Source organism: Mustela erminea, chromosome 7 (assembly GCF_009829155.1).
Source record: "Mustela erminea isolate mMusErm1 chromosome 7, mMusErm1.Pri, whole genome shotgun sequence".
In the NCBI taxonomy this organism is placed as follows: Eukaryota; Metazoa; Chordata; class Mammalia; order Carnivora; family Mustelidae; genus Mustela; species Mustela erminea.
This window is the reverse complement of record NC_045620.1, coordinates 31,096,735-31,117,031: the sequence shown is the minus strand read 5'-3', so window position 1 is coordinate 31,117,031 and position 20,297 is coordinate 31,096,735. Positions and strand designations below refer to the sequence as shown.

The 20,297-nt window shown below is 42.8% G+C and overlaps 1 long non-coding RNA gene across 1 annotated transcript in view; it reads left to right on the top strand.

The window, feature by feature from the left end:
• Window positions 1-9,522: 9,522 nt before the first annotated feature.
• The window catches only part of LOC116596574, a 29,697-nt gene continuing 18,922 nt past the window's right edge, over window positions 9,523-20,297 (top strand). Inside the window, exon 1 of the long non-coding RNA XR_004288186.1 lies at window positions 9,523-9,575. This is a non-coding gene — a long non-coding RNA (uncharacterized LOC116596574). The remainder of the gene's footprint in view (window positions 9,576-20,297) is intronic.

The following is a 20,297-nucleotide window of genomic DNA, read 5'->3' as shown; positions in this document are numbered from 1 at the left end:
TTTCCTGACCTTCTAGTAGGACTGCTCCTGCTTTAGCATATGTCAAAATAATTGACCTAGATGGGCAAAAAGTCATTAAGCAGGGAAGTATTTCAATTAAGGGAGATTTTATTTGCCATGGGGTCTTTGAGAGCTTAGAGAGAAAAGAAGCAATAGTGAAATAATAGCAAGCAGACTGCTGCAATTAAATGTGATTTACCACAAGTTAAGTATCACTTTCAGATAGTGTCAAATTAAAGCATTTAGGAAGATTGCTGAAAAAAGGCTTTTTTTTTTTTTTTCTTATCTAAGTGAAATGCTGGCACAGGAGTCTTCCAAAGGGAAACGGCCAGATGCTGTTTTATATGCGTGGTGTGTTGGTGCCTAACATCTCCTTAGTGTTTTTGAATTCTACATTGTCTGCAGAATTGCCACTTCATTAAAACCGGCTCAGAAATTCCCTTTTAAATGATGCAGGTAGCTGTCAGTCCCTGTCCTGCCTCGTTTGCATTTTAGAAATGCCGGAGTTACTTCCAAAAATACCTTAATTTAACCTTAAATTTCCTGTGTGATTCAGGAAAAATGCCAGCCAGTCAAGGAAACCAGAGGGATGACATTTTACAGTCGACATATTTATCTCTTTGCTTTCACTGTTAGGAGCTAAAAATTCCTGAAGTTTGACCTTCCTGTTGTCTTGATCTATGCCCAAAACCTTCGACATAATTTTGTTTTGGTTTAGACTGTAGTCTCTTGCTACTTGGGTTCAGTAGGATTAGAGTAGCGTTCAGTAAGATGGGAGTAAGTGGGTGTTATAGAGATAGGGACAGACATGGACAAAGAAGTGGCAAGGTGGGAGACACAGTTTAATTTGTAAATTTAAAAATCCCCAATGTATATATACAAATAAAGGATTCAGCCTAATAAATTAGTATGGCTCATTCCAGCCTGAGGTCAAGGCTGAGTGTGGCTCAAGTACTAAAGTTTATTTCTCAGCTAAAAGTAATCTATAGATTTAAAAACTGTAGCAGAAAGGTGAAAAATCTTCCTAAATGGCAGGAGCCAAGGTGAACTACAGGTGTTAGTGGGCATCAACAATATTGGACATGCTTGATAAAAAATAAGTAAAAAATATGTGGGTTATGGAAAGCTTATTGGTCACAATGTGTATTAGATCTTTTATTTATATTAAAAATTAATCTTTTTATCTCTTTGTACTTTTTTCCCAAGTCAGTGAAAAATAAAATATATTTTATAGTTAATCATATGAAGTTCCTTTATTATTGATACAGTATCCAAGTGTTTGTTTAGTGGCTAAAAAAATTACAGTTCCCAGGGTGACTGGGTGGCTCAGTCAGTTAAACACCTGACTCCTGATTTTTGGCTCAGGTCAGGATGTCAGGTCCTGAGACTGAGCCCTGCGTTGGGCTCCATACTCAGTGCAGAATTTGCTTGTCTCTCTCTCTCTCTCTCTCTCTCTCTCTCCCTGTTTGCTCTCTCTCTCTAATAAATAAATAAAATCTTAAAAATACATTAAAAAATTCTAATTCCCAATGTCACTGATGTGGCAAGGGGAAATGATGAAGACCTAAGTAACTTTGGAAATGAGTGGCGTCTGTAGCACTAAAGGTAAAAGAAATTGCACACAAGCACTATAGTCTAGCTGATGACATTGTTTTCCATGGGAGTACAGGTGAGCAATTCTGATACTTCCATATATGTATATTGGAATCAAATAATTAAGCAAATGGATAACAAATGGTGGGAGCCAGATTCCTCACTTGTGGAGTGAAAATTATAGATAAGCAAGGGGATTAGGAGGATAGAATGATCCATGTCATAATGGATTAGAGTAGGAGACATCAGGTGAATTTGTATTTACTTAGTTCAAATGACTATATTGAAATGTTTATAGATGTGCATATATATGGGTTAGCATATACACATGCATTCCTGTGAGGTGACCGTACCTAAGAGAAATGAAACCCAGTAACAACTAGCACACTCAGCTCCCAGATCTTGGTTTCTACTACCATTCTCCATTAAAGGAAATAGAGCTTCTTGGAGAGATGACTGATTCTAGGACTGAGGAAGGAAATATACGAGATGAATCTGGAGCATCTTGTAGTGCTTGAAAGGAAGTGCTGAACAAAATAAAACAAAACAAAATAACAATAAGAAAACATTGATAAGAAGGTGTCAGAGGGACACAGATACCAACTGAAGATCACCTCATGCAAAGCTGGAACAATGTGACATAAATATCCATGGGTCCGTAACCATGTAAGTAAATTACTGAATAAATGAATGAATGAATGAATGAATGAGTCAGTGAGTGAATGAATGAGTGAAAAAGAGGAGAGAAGAGACAATGCAGAATTCCAAATAATTTATATAGATACTTAACTCTCAAGGAGGGGGGAGCATAAATTCTCACTCCTTAAGTGTAGGCTACACATAGAGACTTCCTTCCAAAAAGCACAGTATGGGAAAAGGGTAGGAGGGGAGCAGCAGTGACTTTGTAGTGAAGAAATCTGACAAACACTACCTCAGGTGATCAAGGTCAACATCAGCAGTGAAAGGTCACGTTGATAGTATGTTCCCTTTACTCTACAATGTGATGAACATGGCATTTTACCGCCACGTTTTTCCTCCCTAAGCCCATAACTCTAGTCTAATCATGAGAAAAACATTAGATGAATTCCAGTAGAGAGACCTCCTACAAATTACCTGACCAGCACTATTGAAACTGTCATGGTCACCAAAAAAAAAAAAAAAAAAAAAGGAAAAGTCTGAGAAACTGTCACAGTCAAGAGGAGCTTAAGGGAACCTGAAAACTAAATGCAATGTGATATCTGGATAGGATACTGAAACAGAAAAGGACATTAGGTAAAAGGTAAGGAAATCTGAATAAAGCATGGGCTTCAGCTAATAATAATGTGTCAGTATGTGTACATTAATTGTAACAAACATACCACAGTAGTATAAGATGTTAGCCATAGGGGGAAGCAGTATAAGGCATATGGGAGCGCTCTTCTATCTTCTCAATTTTCCTGTAAGTCTAGAACTCTTATTGAAAAGTTTATTTTCTAAAAAATCAAAAAAAGTGATATGGGCTATAGGCCAAATGCAAGTCCAAGGCTATGGAAGTACACAGAAAGAATATAATTGACATTGATAACCTATAAACTTGTGTAATTCTCACATGAGGAAGGTGCTATTAATATTCTCATTTTAAAGATGAGGAAATTAAATAAATAAAATCTTAAAAAAAAAAGATGAGGAAATTATGATTTAATAAGGTTTAATGAATTGCCCAAATTTGGACAGTTAGTAAGTAATAAACACAGATCTGAATTTGGAAAGTATGAATCCTGTACCCACAGAGTTAACCCTTTGTGTACATACCAACATTAACCACTGAAAATATGACTTTTGTTTTAGACAAGTTGATTTGTAGACATTTTTCTGACAGAAGCTTGAAATCAGAGACTGTTGACTATTAGACAGCCCATGGGCATTTTAAAAAACTTGTAAAACTTGCAAAAAAATCCAACAATCTCAGGAAAAAATTATCTTCATACTACAATTTTACGTGGTGTTGAAAGAGATTATTGAACTTAGAACATCGGGTTTCTGCCTGAAAACTATTTTTACTTACCAAGAGATATTGTTCAGTGGAAGCAACATTATGTCCAAGACTCTGACTTCTCATTAAAAAATTAGATAAAAGTAATTTTTTCCATGAGGACATGGACTTTTCACCATTGATTACTCTTAACATGTTATGAGTGAAATTCAGATTAGTATATAATAACATTTCAAAGGAGCCGCTTAGCCTAACACACACACACCCAAGATGCAGTCTTTGACCCAGAAGACTCCATCTCACAAATGATCATTTCCATGAAATGAATGTGATTTTCACCCCAAGATGGTACTGACAAGTTTTGCCTTAAAGAATCTAAAAACCTAAATACTGGTGGCTCAGTCAGTTAAGCCGCTGCCTTCAGCCCAGGTCATGATCCCAGGGTCTTGGGATCAAGTACCACACTGGGCTCCTTGCTCGGCAGAGAGCCTGCTTCTCTCTCTGCCTCTGCCTGACTCTCTGCCTGCTTGTTCTCTCTCTCTCTTTCTCTCTCTGACAAATAAATAAATAAAATCTTCAAAAAAGAACCTAAAAACTTAATTTTAAAATTCTCCTGTACTCCTCTTAAGGTAAAGTCATCAACAATTTCCGAACTTAATAGCAAGACCAGAGGAAGATGAAAACACCCAATAAATTGAGCCTTACATTCTACAATTATAGAGGACTCAGGAGCCCTACTGCTGTGGCTGTACCAGTGTGATCTGTGTTCCAGCTCTGAGCTCCATATTTTGATTCCTCAGCACTGGTTACAGGAGGGAGCTTTGCATGGCTGGTGCTGGATTTCCTTGGGCCTAACTTGACCATGTCATCAGACCTCAACATTATCTTTCTTCTCTCCCATTTGAGTCTTCTTTTTCCACTTTGGAAGAATGGTAGAAGATGTAGGCTATGGAGTTCATTCTGCTTTCATTTTTTATTTCTTTGGGCAGACAGTAGGTGGCAGTGGTGAGGATGAGAAGACACCTGGAATGGGGCATGGTTGACAGTAGGTCACTAAGCCACTGGTGTGGAAGAGAAACCATCATGGAAGATAAGGCCATGTGACATCTTCCCACACCAGGGAAGGCTTTCCTCACACCTTTCTGTGTAGCTCTGTGGTGGGTGGGCTGGTAGGGATGAGAAGCTTGATGGGAGTACCATTGCAACCAAGGCCGAAGAGATGACTGTGTCCACAGCCTGGGCCTCCAACATTTTAATGCATACCATGACAATCCCGGTGAGAGAAGTAATTCTCTTGACACCTATCTTGTTACAGGCTGGTATATCTCTATACCTACCCTCGACTAGGAGAGTGCCAAAAAAAAGAAAATGAGAGGTTCATGGAAGTTCATTCTAAGCCTTGGCTCTTCCCATCTGCAGTAAGACATATCACCTCTTGGCTCCAACAATGGGAATAACAGCCCTCTCCTGCCTTTGCTCCCGAGACTGGAGAATCACAGCCACACAGGGTGGGCTGGCCTCTTCCCCACACAGCTGTCAGGGACACTTTTCAAGTTCCCCAACCTCCTCTACCTTTATCTGGTATTTTTAAATACCATTGTGGGAAAGGCAAGTCCGCTTCATCAGCAAGTGTCAGGAGTTTGATGATGCTATAAAGGCATCTTGGGAACCCAGAGAAGGAGGCGTGAGTCTAATTCCTGCTGTGTTTCCCAGGCCTCCAGCAAAGCCTCCTCTCAACAGCAGGACACAGCTCAGGCAAATCACCCAATAGATGGTTCAACTTTGTATGTACTAGCTGCCTTCCTGTCCTCCTCCTCCTCCTCCTCCCCCTCATTTTCCTCCTTCTTCTCCTTCTCCTTCTTCTTCCTCTTCATGTTGGCTCCACATACAACATGGATCCCAACCGAGGGCCTGTACTTATGACCCTGACATCAAAACCTGAGATGAGATCAGGAGTCAGATGCCCAACTGACTGAGCCACCCAGGCACCCACAGACAGTAGCTTTTGCTTGTGCCGTAAGTCAGTGCCGTGGATATAGAATAATTGTGGGATGACAAAAATCCCTGGTATAGTTCCATCCAAGGCAGACCTTTCTGCCGCCCTCTCAAAGCCTCGAACACCCAAACTCACTGGCAAAAGGAATTAAGGGCTCTGGGCAGGAGGGCAAGCACATTGTTGTATGGCTCCGAGACTGGGGACCAAACTCTGGACCTTGTATTCTAGCCAAGAGCTTGGTCCTTTGACCTGTGGGCAGCACTGGAGGCCAGCCCAGGAACTGGGATGGTGACCTTGACCAGGGGGCTCTTGTCTTCTTCAGGTCCCTGAAGGAAGATGAGGAAGTGGTATAGTGAAAGCTGGGCTTAGGAAAGTGCGTCCAAATCCTGCCTCTGTCTCGGTTGGTTACTCAGCTTCCCTGAGCCTCTGTCCCCATCTGTAAGATGGGCATGATGCCAGCGCCCTGGACTGCCTTGAAGAAAGGATCTCCCGAACATGGTGCTTGGAGCCTAAGTTCTCAATACTTCTGTATGTTACACCTAACTCCATCTTAGTCCATTCTGGCTGCCATAGACTGGGTGGCTTACAAACAACAGAAATTGATTTCTCAAGTTCCAGGAGGATGGAAGTCCAAGATCAGGGTGCCAACATGAGAAGCCTCCTCTGGTCTGCACTTTGCGGACTTCTCCTTGTGTTCTCACACGGTAGAAAGGGCGAACCGGCTCTTCTGGCCTTCTCTTGGAGGAGCACAGATCCCATTCACGGAGGGTGCCACTCTCATAACCCAATTGTCTCTGCGTCCACCCCTAGCCCCAGCCCCTCTCCTCACGCCACAGGGTGAGCACTTCGAGACAGACTGGCTCTGAGACCCAAGTCCACCACAGTATTTTGAGCTTGTCCCAATGTTAAAGCTCCAGCCACAGTTTCAAAAACGAGCTTTTGCAAGTCAAGAGAAAATCAGTTAAAAATATCGCAGGGTCTAAGAAGTCAGCTCCTGAAAAGAAGGAGACAGGCGGCAGGCGCTGTGGCAGAAGGCCAATCTGGGAACAGCTTGGCAGGTGACAGGTGTGCTTTGAGCTGTCCTGCAGACTCAGCCTCAGCTTCTCCATCCATTAGTTGAGAATGATAATACCAGCCCCAAGGCGAGGCCGTTTGTGTACTTAACAAATAGCATCTCTTGGGGCGCCTGGGTGGCTCAGTCATTAAGTGCCCACCTTTTGCTCAAGTCATGATCTGAGGGTTCTGGGATCGAGCCCCACATTGGCCTCCCCGCTTAGTGGGAAGCCTGCTTCTCCCTCTCCCACTCCCCCTGCTTCTGTTCCTTCTCTATGTCTCTCTCTCTCTCTCTTTCAAATAAATAAATAAATAAAATCTTAAAACAAAAGAGCATCTCTTAATGGGAAGAAACTAGAGAGGGAGACAAACCGTAAAAGACTCTTAATCTCAGGAAACAAATTGAGGGTTGCTGGGGGGATTAGGGGGAGGGATAGGGTGGCTGGGGGATGGACATGGGGGAGGGTATGTGCTATGGTGAGTGCTGTGAATTGTGTAAGACTGAGAATTCATAGACTGTACCTTTGAAATTAATAATACCTTCTATGTTAGTAAAAGAAAAATAATAATAATAACAAGATGTAGGGGAAAAAATAGCATCTCTTAGTCTTCTACACAGATAAGGGGACAATTGAATAACCGAGAGCATGCATATCTGTCCAGAAAAAACGAAGGCCAGAACTCATGGGGAGAAGGCTCTTCGTTGGGAAGGAAAACAGGAAGAATGGAGGAGAGTCCTGAGGTCTGGGACAGAGTCCAGAGGGGAAGCTGGGATATTTCCAGAAGAAAATGTGTTGCTCAGTGGCCCTGTGCAGAGATTGTGCTCTTTGAGGGTCTGCATGTCACCCTACGGGCTGTGACAGGTGGAGAGTGGAATAATTGTCCTGTTTTCTTCTCTGTAACAGAGGCCATGAGGGACTGGCGGGCAGCCAAAACCAGGGGTGGGGCATGGCCTGGAGCTGGGTCCCCACCAGATGTAAGTCCCTCTCAGGCCCTGGGCCTTTGGCCGTTTGAGCACCTGGATGCTCTTGAGGTTGTCCCAAGATGGAGGTGGGGGGCCCCTTTGTCCAGGGCACATCTGTTTGAAATGGGGGAGCTCCCCTGTCCACCCTGGGGGTGGGGGTGCTGGGGTCTCCTTCTCTTCGGGACGCCGGAAGGCGGATTATTGATTTACCAACAACCTAGCCTTCTCTCCTCAGAACCTACAAACCCGACAGATCCACAAGCAGACCAGAGATCGCCTCTCTTCTGGGTTCGATTCAGATGTCCCTGTGGAAGCTGAGATAGAGAATGCTTAATTTTTAGAATATATTCAGTTACAGAACCGCAGAGGGGGACGATTCAGAGAAAACACACACACACACACACACACACACAAAACCCCAAGGTCTACTGACTCTGTGTGTGCCTTGGCAGTTGGCAGAGTCAGGATTTCCTAATACGGTTTTGTTTCAGCGAAGCGTCTCCAGGAGATTTCTGTCAGCAAAACATTGTGTCCCTAGTAGCCGCTGGGCCCAGAGATGATCTCTCATTTACAGCCTCTTCTTACCCCATGGCTAAGATTCACAGCGCCTTGCTTCTAAAGCCCAATTTTTAAATTTCTTATCATTTTATTTTTAAAATATTTCACTTACTTATCTACCTATTTATTTATGTGTGCAAAATATCCCAAGATTCTTTTTTTCTCCCTTGGTAAGTGAAAGAAATGTGAAGTCAGTTCTAGAATAAGGTTATAGCTAATACTTCCTCCAGATTCTTTTAAAAGAAGCCTGTGTCAAAGGTCAAGCCATGAAGACAGAAATAAATGAGGAGTTGCGGGCTTCACAGTGGGCTGGCTGGCTGAGATGCAGCCAGAGGGGGTTTCCTGAGCGAGGCAGCTTGGCCCACCAAGGATGTGGCCCCTTTCTATCAGTAAGTGAGGAATTTCCACTCGCAACAGAGGGATCGTGCAATAGCATGACCCCTTTGTCTCCTCTGTCATGAAAATAAGAATCAAGAAAGCCAGAAGGGGCATTTTGAGAATGAGCTGGAGATCTTAGAAAGCAGCATAATACTTTCCAATTATGCTGGAAACAGAATCTTTTAAAAAAAATTATCATTTTTTTTTTAAATAGAAAATCACTCAGTAGAATGCAGCTGAAATGGCTTCCAATACTCTGTGAGCCCCAGAGGATTTGTATTGGGTATATGTTCATGAATGGTTTTTTCCAAATGAGTTTAAGACAAATTTGAATGTCCCCCGTTTCTCGGGGAACGGAGGGAAAGCCAGGTGGATTATGAGATAACTGAGAACAGGTGGCTGTTGCAGATAAAACTGGACTCCAGAATTCATATTTCATTCCGTTTTGGGGGTGGGAGCTAGTTGCCCGAGGAACCGACAATGTGGTTAAAGGACTGGAACTTTCCGCCCCACCCCTGATTTTCAAGGAGAGGGGAGGGGCTGGGGACTGGGTGAATCACCACGGCCAGTGATTTCATTACTCATGCCTACTCATAGAAGCTCTCCACAAACCCTAAGTGACAGGATTTGGGGAGGGTTGGTCTCTTTTATAATATCTTTTGTAAGAAGCCACCAGTAGTGGTGAAGTTTTCCTTGAGTTCTGTGAATCATTATAGAAAATGATCAAACTTGGGGAGAGGGTTGTGGAAACCACCCACTTGGAGCCAAGTTGGGCGTTAAGTGTGGGTAATTCACCATTTTCTGCAGACAGTGCTAAGACATACATGATTGGAGGCCTATCCCCCATAGATCGCCATGGATTGTGGGCTATAGTCCATGTCCTAATTCCAAGGAAGGCTTCCTAAGAGCACTGAGGATTGTAGCCCCTCATGTGACATAGTCATAGAGAGACTGCTGCCTTGCATAAGGTAGGAACGCCGTGTTCTTTAGAATGAGTCTTCACCAAAGGCCCGATGCTGGTCTCAGGCCCTGCTGGGAGACAAGATCTGGTACTGAACAGGGTTAGTCTCATTCTCGTTTCCAGTGAGTGGAGATACACCTGCCTGTGCTTGCGTTCTCTCTCTCTCTGTATGTATGTATGGAAAGACTAGATTTTTTTCTAATTAATTTTGTCTATATGAATATGATTCAAAGGCTGGTGGAAACATAGGAGATATGATTTTGTCTGCCTTTAAAATTTGACCTAATTGCTTATTTGTGCTGAGTTTGGATTGCCAGGGAAATAAAGACATGAGTATTTATCTATATATGATTTTAGTTTCTACGTATTACAGCAAAAGGTATTTTTCTTTTTGCAAACGAGTTGAAATTGTACTAGAGAAGCTCTTAAATGATCTGTCCCGTTTCCAACAATTACATTTCCCTAGTTCTATACTAAGAATAGATCTGGATTTTTTTTTTTTTTTTTTTAAGGTCTGGCTTTAAATGAAAATCTCCTAAATGGTTGTAATTAAAAAAACAAAACAAAACAACAACCCCCCCCCAAAACCCACAACAATCTCCTATCCCCAAGTTCTGCTCCCCCAAAACTTCTTTTTTCTTTTCATCTTTTTTTCTGGTTGCTTCCTGCATTTTTCCAAGTAATATGCTTAGGCCATAATTTTATGATTTATTAACTTTAAACACCATCTGCTTCCTGTTAATGCTAGATGAGGAGTTAGTTCTATAAATGCCCCAATCTCTTCTTCTCTTTTTAATTTTATTTTAATATTAATTAAATATTTTATTTTAAATTACAATTTTATTAATATTTTTATTTTTATTAATATTAATATTTTATTTTATTTTAAATATAATTGACATTATGCTTTATTTTAAATTACTAGTCACCACTTCCATTACCATGACTTTTAAAATATTGCCCACAGCAAAGTCCTTGGTGTACTGTGAAAGCATTTCTTTTTGAAGCAGCTTCAGTTAAGTGGTTACAATTGTCCCTTTGAGGGAGATGTCAGGACCCAGCTGATACCACACCTTCTCCCAAGAGAGAAGCCCTCCCCTGAAGGGCACCCAGAGGACTCAGAGCCACCACACCAAGGCCTGACCTCATTGCTGCTGCTGTGCTCACCAGTGGGCATGGCGGAGCTCAGAGAGTTCTTGGTATCTCAGCAGACTCCCAGAGACACATATTCTGTGTTGTGTGTGTGTGGGGGGGGGGGGGGCTCAGCTCCAGTGTGGGCCTCAGGAGCAGGGGGCATGCCCTTGGATGAGCATGGCCTTCAGAGTCACAAAGATCAGAGTTTACATTACCATGGTAGACAGAATAACCACCTTCTGTGATGGTTAATTTTATGTGTCAACTTGACTGGGGTCAGGGTTGCCCAGAAGGGCTGGTAAAACATTATTTCTGGTTGTTTCTGTGAGGGTTTTTCCAGAAGAGATTAACATTTGAATCTGTAAGCCGAGCAGATTGGCCTCACCAATGTAGGTAGGGCTGCATTGTGGCATGAGGGCTGAATAGAACAAAAAGGAGGAGGAAGGGCTCATTTTCTCTTTTTGCTTAAGCTGGACAATCAGTCCTCTCCTGCTCTCAGATTGTGGTCCTGGATCTTGAGCCCTCAGACTTGAACCAGACTTTATACCATTGGACTCTTGATTCTTAGGTCTTTGAACTTAGACTGTGCCTTACACATTTGACTCCTGTGATTTTCAGTCCTTCAGACTTGGACTGAATTACACTACTGGATTTCCTGGTTCTCCAGCCTGCAGACAACAGTTCATGGGACTTCTCAGCCTCCCTACTTGCGTAAGACAATCCTTATAGATTCTTTTTCTTCGGAGAATCCTGACTAATGTACTGCCCAAAGATGCCCATGCCCTAATCTCTAGAACCTGCAAATGTTACCTTACCAAAGAGAAATCTTTGTTCCTTCGGAAGCCCTAGGTCTACCAAGGTTGGTGGTTTCTCAGTTCCTTCCAGCTTGAGGAACTCATGACCTATGAAGTATTTAAAGATGAAAGAAATAAATGTACCTGGAAGAATTTAGTGGAAACCCAACTGGGTTGTGAAAAATGGGCCAGATTTGGAAACATGAGTGTCTTCTTCCATACTTGGGTAAACTGAAATGAAGTACTTTGTAGAGATTGATGATCTGTTTTCCATCTGCTGTGTGAAGTTGATCATGATATTCACCCCCTACTTGTGGGAATAGTAAACCTCACCACACACTGTCCTGTCTCCTTGAAAGCACTGGGGCCAAGTGGCTCAGCCTGGCAATTTCCAAAGCTTTGTTCTTACAATGCTTTCCATTTTGTCATGTATGGCAGAATCTCTTTAAAATTATTTGGCCATAAATGCAAGACCATGGCCTTGTCTTTTTTACCACTGCCTTCTAAGTGAAATACATTCTTGCTAGATGTACGTTAAGATGGAACTAAAAATCCCTAAGAGTTAATACATCTTTCATGATAGAATGTGTCTATTTTGGTAAGGTGAATTTCTAACTTTAAATATGAAATTACTTGCCTTTGGAACAGGTTTTGTGCTAATGTCCTTATGGGAGATGAAAAATCAGAGTGGAACAGTTTTTGAGATTGTTAATTAAAAATAGCATCTCCCATTATAACAATTCTGAAATGTTCCAGAAGAGAATCAGCAGAAATCAACAAAATGGGGTTGGTAATGGAGGTGTATTTTCCTGAAATTTCTAGACAACATGTTTTCTTTCTCATTGAACTGGACTCCCATAGAGGGCACAAGATGGGACTATTACACAGAGAATAGTATATTTAAATCATGAATGCATGGAAGCTTTCAAAGTGTCTGTCTGCTCCTCCTAGACAAGGACTAGAGAAGAAATAAGATATATGCATTGGGTCCAGATCTTCACCTTCACCAAAATGGTGCAGTATAAATCCTGCTGAAGGGCTCTTTAGGACAGCAATTGAAATCTTTTCCAAACTACTAAGCTAATTTCCCAATTTCCTTTATTATTATTTTTATTATTATTATTATTTTAACATAGGTGCTCATCCTGCCCCTCTTTTTTTGGCCATCTGCTTAAATCTTCAATTCAAAAATCACCTTCAAGCAAAGACAGCTACAGATAAAACACCAAGTAATGATGACTATGATATCTTATTTTTAAATTTGTATTTATTCATTTTTTTAAAATCCCAGTATAATTAACATACAATTAGTTTATATATATTAGTTTCAGGTGTGCAATAATAGTGATTCAACAGTCCTATACTGTATTCTGTACTCTTAATCCCCTTCACCTGTTCACCCATCTCCCTACCCACCTCCCCTCTGGCAACTGCCAGTTTGTTCTTTAGAGTTAAGAGTCTGTTTTTTGATTGTCTCTTTTTCTCTTTGTTCATTTGTTTTGTTTCTTAAATTCCACATATGAGTGAATCATATGGTATTTGTCTTTTCTGACTTATTTCATTTAGCACTCGACCCTCCAGATCCATCCATATTGTTGCAAATGGCAAGATTTCATCCTTTTTTGTGGCTGAGTGATATATATATATTCTTTATCCATTCATCTACCAATGGACACTTGGGCTGCTTCCATGTCTTGGCTATTATAAACAATGCTGCTATAAACATAGGAATGCATGTATCATATTTAAAACAATTTTTTAAAAGATTTATTTATTTGAGAGAGAGAGAGAAAGCAGGAGGAGGGGCAGAGGGAGAGAATATTTCAAGCAGACCCAGCACTGAACTCAGAGCCTGATGCGGGGCTCAATTCCACAACTCATGAGATCATGACCTGAGCTGAAACCAAGAGTCAGATGTTTAAACGCTGAGCCACCCAGGGGCCCTGCATGTATCACAATTTAAATAGATGAGAAGTGTTGTGTTGGGGAAAGGTATAGTTTGCTAAACAGAGATAGGGACATATGCTTAGGAGCATCCTGTGGTTGTTTCTTGGAAATGGCTTTTAGCTTCGATTGCAAACATTTTGCAAAATTGTTCTATTTTGGCCAATACTAGGACAAGTCCACCTGGGCAGAATGGAATGTTTATAGACATGAATCTGAGCTATTTCTTTTTTTTAAGATTTTATTTATTTTTCAGAGAAAGAGTGTTTAGCACAAGTAGGTGGAGCAGCAGACAGAGGGAGAAGCAGACTCCCCGCTGAGCAAGAAGCCCCATGCTGGTCTTGATCCTAGGATTCTGGGATCATGACCTGAGCCAAAGGCAGACCCTTAACCAACTGAGTGACCCAGGCATCCCAAATCTGAGCTATTATCTACTAGTCAAAAAATAAGTAGTTTGTGATGCTCTCATTATTGGGCCAGACATTTTCCATGAGTAGTTCTGTCTACATAGTTGAAGATGTCACCATGAAAAGTGCCATTAACTCTTGTAGGACACCAGAGTATTCAGGGTTTTAAAGGTGTTTGTTTGTTTGTTTGTTTGTCTTACTATGATGGAGTACACAGTGTTTCAGAAGCTAGCATTTTGTATATTAAGTGTAGATTTTAATGTTTATTTCAAATATTTCCTCCAGCTGATGATCATGTTTTCTTTACCAGGTAGCAATGACTTTGGGTAATTATCTTTCATTTTAAAAAAGATCATTAGACCAGAATCCAACTCAATGAGCTGATTGGACTTCATGTTCTGGTTGACAAATAGTGGGAAAGAGGCTGGGGGCTGGTTAATCAAGCCACCCCAATACCCCAAAGCTGAGAGTCCAGGAAGATCTAGGACACAACCTATTTCCAGCTGCCATCTGAGCATTTCACCACAGAAGACTCCCTGGCAGGGACAAGAATGTTCAGGGACAAGAATGAGGCCCTACAGTGCTGTCACCTGCATGAAGCAGGGATGGAGTCAGTTCACTGTTTTATCCCCACACTTGGTGGCACTGAGAAGGTGCTCAGCAAATATTCAATAGCTGGTTTGGGACTGGCCATTTCATTATTTGCTGGCAAATGTGCTGCAGTTCTAATTATGGAACATGGTGACTTCCTAAGGGTTTCCATGAAATTTGCTTTGTGACACCTCCCCTGTTGAGTGTCTCCAAAGCACAAGTCTGAGGCATTTCGGCAACTAACATATTGAAATTTCTTGACTACTGGGAGAATGGTCTACTGTCCTCCCTCTCTGAAAGTGTAGGTTAAAAAACCGTATGAGGCCTGCACCTTTATATGATGGGCTTGGTATGGTCGAAAAACATTTAAGAAGGACAAGAAATCCTCACCAGCAATAAATGAAACTATGCCCTTGGCACATTCCCGGTACCAAGTCTCCTCTACGTTACCTGACACACTGGCTGGCCAATGGCAGGACTGAATCTCCTCTTTCCTCATTCCGGAAGATGGGATGGCCCATCCTATGCCTCTTCTCTACAATCCTTTGAGCAAGCTCTGCCAGGTCCTAGAATCTGAAAGAGCCTCTCCAACTCCTTGGTGGTGGCAAGTAGATTGGCCATCTTTGTCCTCCTACTTGGGATACTGTAAGTACAGATTGAAAGCCCCCATTTCTGTGTCTTGAATATTATAAAGCCATTCAAAAAGAGTCAACCCAGCGCCAGTGTGTCCTTACCCAAAAGACTCTGCTGAGCCCCTGGCCTGTGCCAGGTTCCACACCAGCTACAGGGGATCCATGAACAATGAAGGCACAATCTCTGCTGGCCAAAATGGCACCAAATCACATGGTCCTTAAACACAAAGAGGTGATTTAAATGGGAGCAAAGGAGGGATGTTTCTAACTCCTTCTTCACTGTTGGGTGGCAGCCACCAACACTTTCGGCTCCCTCCAGGTGTCAGCTGCCTCCCAGTGCCAGGGAGTCAAGCATAGGGATGCCAGCTAAGTGCTCCCCCCGAGATGCATGTGGCAATTAAGCCATCAGCTGCCGCAGAAGCTGCACTCTGGTTGCTTTTCTCTCCAACAGAAAATGAATCAAATTACAGGGAAGATTTCAACCCCCCCACCCCCCACTGCACTATTATCCATGCCAGGGAAATGAGGCACATTTCTCTGAAGACCTAATTGCCAATTTTAACAGAGTAAACTTGAAAATCGATGTATGGACTTTGCCTAAGAGATCGGGTGTGGGTCACAGAGCAGACCCCAACACACAGAGCAGGGCCTGGTGGGATGTCCCAGGAGAATCAATTTCACAACCAAAATCCTTAGAGATTTTACTCCATAATGATCCATTCTGAAGACGTGGACATTTTCTCTTTCACCTTCCATATAATCTGATCCCTCAGGGAGCTGCATGGGTCCTGGGGGGCCTCCTTTCTGGGGCAGGTGGCATTGTAGGGGTGTGGTCCCCTGCAGTTGAGTAGGGCTGCTGCTGGGAGGGATGTGGAAGGCGCTTGGCCCTCAGGCTGAAGGGCCCAGACACAAAGGGGCAAGATCCCTCTTGGTGTGGAATGTAGCTGAAGGCAGAAGGCAGGGGGAGTCAGGTAAGCCACGAGCAAGGGGTTGGTTATCTCGGCACAATATGTTCAGGCTCAGAAATCCAAGGGCAGGGGCGTCTGTGTGGCTCAGTGGGTTAAAGCCTCTGCCTCCGGCTCAGGTCAGATAATCCATTAGAGCAGATAACTCTGGTCCTGGGATCGAGCCCCACATAGGGCTCTCTGCTCAGCAGGGATCCTGCTTCCTCCTCTCTCTCTGCTTGCCTCTCTGCCTACCTGTGATCTCTGTCTGTCAAATAAATAAAATCTTAAAAAAAAAAATCCAAGGGCAATCAGAATTTGGCCACTGACCAGGTGGTCTCAGGGATGCATGTGTCATGGCAGAGCACAGAGCATTTTATTTCGTTTGTGAGCTTGCTTTATAACTTGAAGGATCTCTACTTATGTTCTTTCCCCAAGCCCTACAGATGTCTAAGGTGCGCCTGTGGTCCAGGGACATGGAGGGAGCGGGGGTACTCGTAGCTGTCCCTTCGGGCATCTGGATGAGACACCACAAAGGGCATTTCCCAAAGCAGTAGGTATGTCCGGTCTGGCTTGTTAATTCCGGGGTCCCACTGCAGGCACCAGCCAGCTCGTGATGAAGCCGCCGACGCTATATCCAGCCCAAATCATGTTTGTTCATTCACATTTCACCAGCCTTTTCCCTAGCCCCAGAACTGCATCTCAGATACACTGAGTACTGCATTCATTTATTTCAAATTTCCTGTGCATTCACAATGACACAAAATCACCAGCATGGACTGCATTTTTACTAACAATGGCAGAAGAGGCAAAGGGAAGCAAGGATTTATCAGTCACAAGAAGTCTATAGTCAAAGAACAAAGAATGAAAATGATCAGAGCATGATTTCCGGGGGGAAAGGGAGGGGGGAGCAGAGTCTGGCGAAGGTCCTACTGCAGAAGCTGGAGAATTTCAGTAGAGCCCCTTCAGAAAGCCGTGTTCTATTGGGACTCACGGAAGGCTCCAAATACATTAATATGACCAAATAGAAAACTACTAAGAGTAAAAGTACTGATGACCCAAGACTAAGTGGGTCTGCATAAGGATCTAAGGGAACTACTGTCTAGGGTTGAGACACGTTTTGCAGAGTATAGACAAGACACAGGCAATGGCTCTGTGACCACCAGATCTGTGAACCCTTGCTTCACAAGACCCATAGCATCTGAGTTGCCTGAGAGTTTGTTAGAAATGCAGAGTCTCAGGCTCCCTCAGTGGAGCCAGATCAGAACCTGCCCTCTAGTAAGGAGTTCCAGTGCTCATTAAGAAAGGGACCAGGCTGCTGTCAGTCCTTGGTGATGCTGGGTTTTCAGCTCTGACTGCTCTGGGCAGACTATAGACACGAGTGAGCCTTTGGCTGGAAACCACTCCTTCCTCTTTCCATCATGACTTTTTCTCCTAGCCCTGTATGTCTCTACGTCACCTCTAACCTTACTGCCTGAGATTCTCAGTGCCCTCGACATTCTCGGATTCTCGGCAGACAGGCAGAGATGGGATTTTGAGGACACCAGGGCAGAGGGGCTGCTCTGGAGACTTTGTGAATATAACATCAACCCCCGCCTCTCCACCACAGGAACTGTCCCGCCCCATCGCGACATTCCTTCTCATCCTAAGACCCCCACTGTAGTGACCAAACCTCACGTTGCCATCATCTGATGACTTCTTTTTTAAGATTTTATTTATTTATTTGAGATTGAGAAAGAACGAATGGGGGAGGGGCAGAAGGAGAGGGAGAAGCAGACTCCTGCTGAGCAGGGAGCCCAATGTGGAGCTTGATCCCAGGACCCTCCATCTGACAATTTTTAACAAAGCAAAAAAGCTGACCAGAATAGCAACAATGCTATTCAAAGATTCAGATGCCTTGATGCCATGAGAAGTGTTAAGAAAGATGCCCCTGATTTTGAGCTCAATTCAAAAGCCTTCAGAACAGAGAAGAATGCCTATTTTTGTTCCAGGGAAATTTCGCTAAAAACTGTAGAAGGTATCTCCGTTCTAAATCTCATTTAACTCATGCTTTAGGAAACCTTGGCCAGTCAAGCCCTTGGAGAAAAGTCCACCCAATTTAACCTTTCTAAGATTAGTGTCCTACTGTTTGCTTTTGCTTTTTTTACTTGATAAATCCTTGCCGTGTGTGTGTGTGTGTGTGTGTGTGTTGTGTATTTTGTTTTGTTTTCATAATCGATTTTTATATTTTTATGAAATAAATGGATTTCTGGAAACAGAACTCCAGCTTATAACTTCGTGCCTCTAGGAAATAAGGGTTTCATTTATAAAGTGTTGATTTGCAGCCATGGATCAAGAATTTAATGAACTCATAAGTCAGGTGAATTGTGCTTCCTCTCATAGCCCAAAGCCAGAATCCCTGTGTGTGGGTGGGGATGGAGGAATGGGGGAGGGCTGCCAAGCATGACCAGGACACCCAGGAACTCTAGGACACAAAGGGGCCATCTGAGGGAAGCACCAAGCCTGTGGAGTCTGGCGTTACTTTTCACTAGCTGTGTCTTCCCCTCTGTTTCATTATTTCTAAATGGAGTTATTGGTCAATGCAGTTACAGAATAATGAGAAGTGTTCAATAAATGTACAGTGAGTATGAGCTAGTAGTTACCCCTCCCTAGGGGTCAAAAGCCACGCATAACAGAGAAAACTGCCTCCCCCACCTGCACTAGACACAATCCTGGATGGATATTCATTCCTGGGAATGAAATCTTCCTGCAAGGTTATGGCAAAGTGGGACTTCTGGGGAGCCTAAGTTTCATCTTTCAGCAGTGACCAGTGGTGGATGGTCTCCAAGTGTAACCTTGGCCAAACCAAACTTCCATGCTGCCCCCTGTCCCATGTGGTTATGCAAGTGCCTTCCACGGATTACAGAATATTTGGATACAGAATATTCTGGATAGGAGAAGGCGTTTTGCAAATTTCAATGGTTTTTGGCAAGAAGCAAATAAAATCTTTCCCTGTGGCTGGCTTCACACCTATCTCACCATCAAACACCCTCTGGGGCCTCTGAGTTTAAAAATGGTCTGCTCAGAGTTGCTGAGACGTTGAACTCACCGAGGAAGTATTTTCAATGGTTCTTTGCAATGGACAGCACATGAGTCCTGTAGTAAAGAAGCCTCAGGGCCTTCGCTTCACTCTCCAGCTGTCTCCACTGAGAGGCAGAGCACCCTGGGAAGCAGTACGAGAACATTTGGGGGAGTTGGAATGTTCTCTATCTCAATGTGAGTGGTGGGCACATGAGTGAATCCATTAGCTAAAATCCTCATTGAGCTCTAAACTCAAGACATGTGCACTTCACTCATTATATTATACGTATACTACTATGTTTCAATTAAAAATTTTAAAAAGGAAGATCTAGAGAAGCTGTGGAAATCAACAAGCAGACTACAGATGACTGAGACACTCAGTGCAGATTTTCAGAAAGGCAAAAACTAACTTCTGCTTCTGATGAAGAAATGAGAGGAGTCTAAGTGCTGATCACAGGACCTCTGGAATCTCGGTTTTCTGTTTTATTTTTGATATTCATGGATATGGCTATTGACCTTAACTGAAATCCAGTGGTAAAGTTAATAGCCATGAGAGTTGAGTTTGTTGCTTCTCGGACAATCTCTTCTAACTAGACACTGAGGACGGTTCTCTCTACTTTTGGGTAATCCCCACCAAGTTTCTTCAACAGGGGCCATGAAATCAGCCTGCAGGAGTTCAGATGAATTCAAAATCGGAAATCATTAGCTGCGTTACCAGCTCCTTAAGCATTTGCTGTTAGAAACCCTCTGCTGCAGACACAGATGGTGGTTTATAAATTATTTATGGACCCAATTAGGGAAATAATTGGAGTCATCTGGCTGGTTGCCATAACACTAATGCATCTAAAGTTTTTCATCTTTCGGTTAAACTTATTCCTGCTTTCTAGAACATTTTCATATTCTAATCTGTTTTCCAGAGGTCTGTGAAAAATGTTTATGAATATTTTATAAATGTGTACAAAATTCAGCTTTTGTAAAGAGTCTTTGACTATCAGCAAATTAATCCTGCTTTTGCTTCAGCATGCTCCTACAAGTATTAGTAAAGAGCACTGAGCTCAAGTCACTTATAAAGAAATGGCTTTGAAGTCTTTATGGAGACTCCTACCTCCTCCGGAGTCATTTTAGGGATGTTTCCTAGCCTTTCTCTGTCCTCAGGGCTGCCTTCTTGCTGTTGGACTCAGTGAGATACCCTAGCCCCATGAAAAGACATCACTTAACTGAAACTAGCTTGACTGGATTTGGGTTTCTTGCACCAAACTCTTTCTATGACAGAGAAGGAGCTTAGTTAATCACTCCAAAATAAATGTATCTACTCT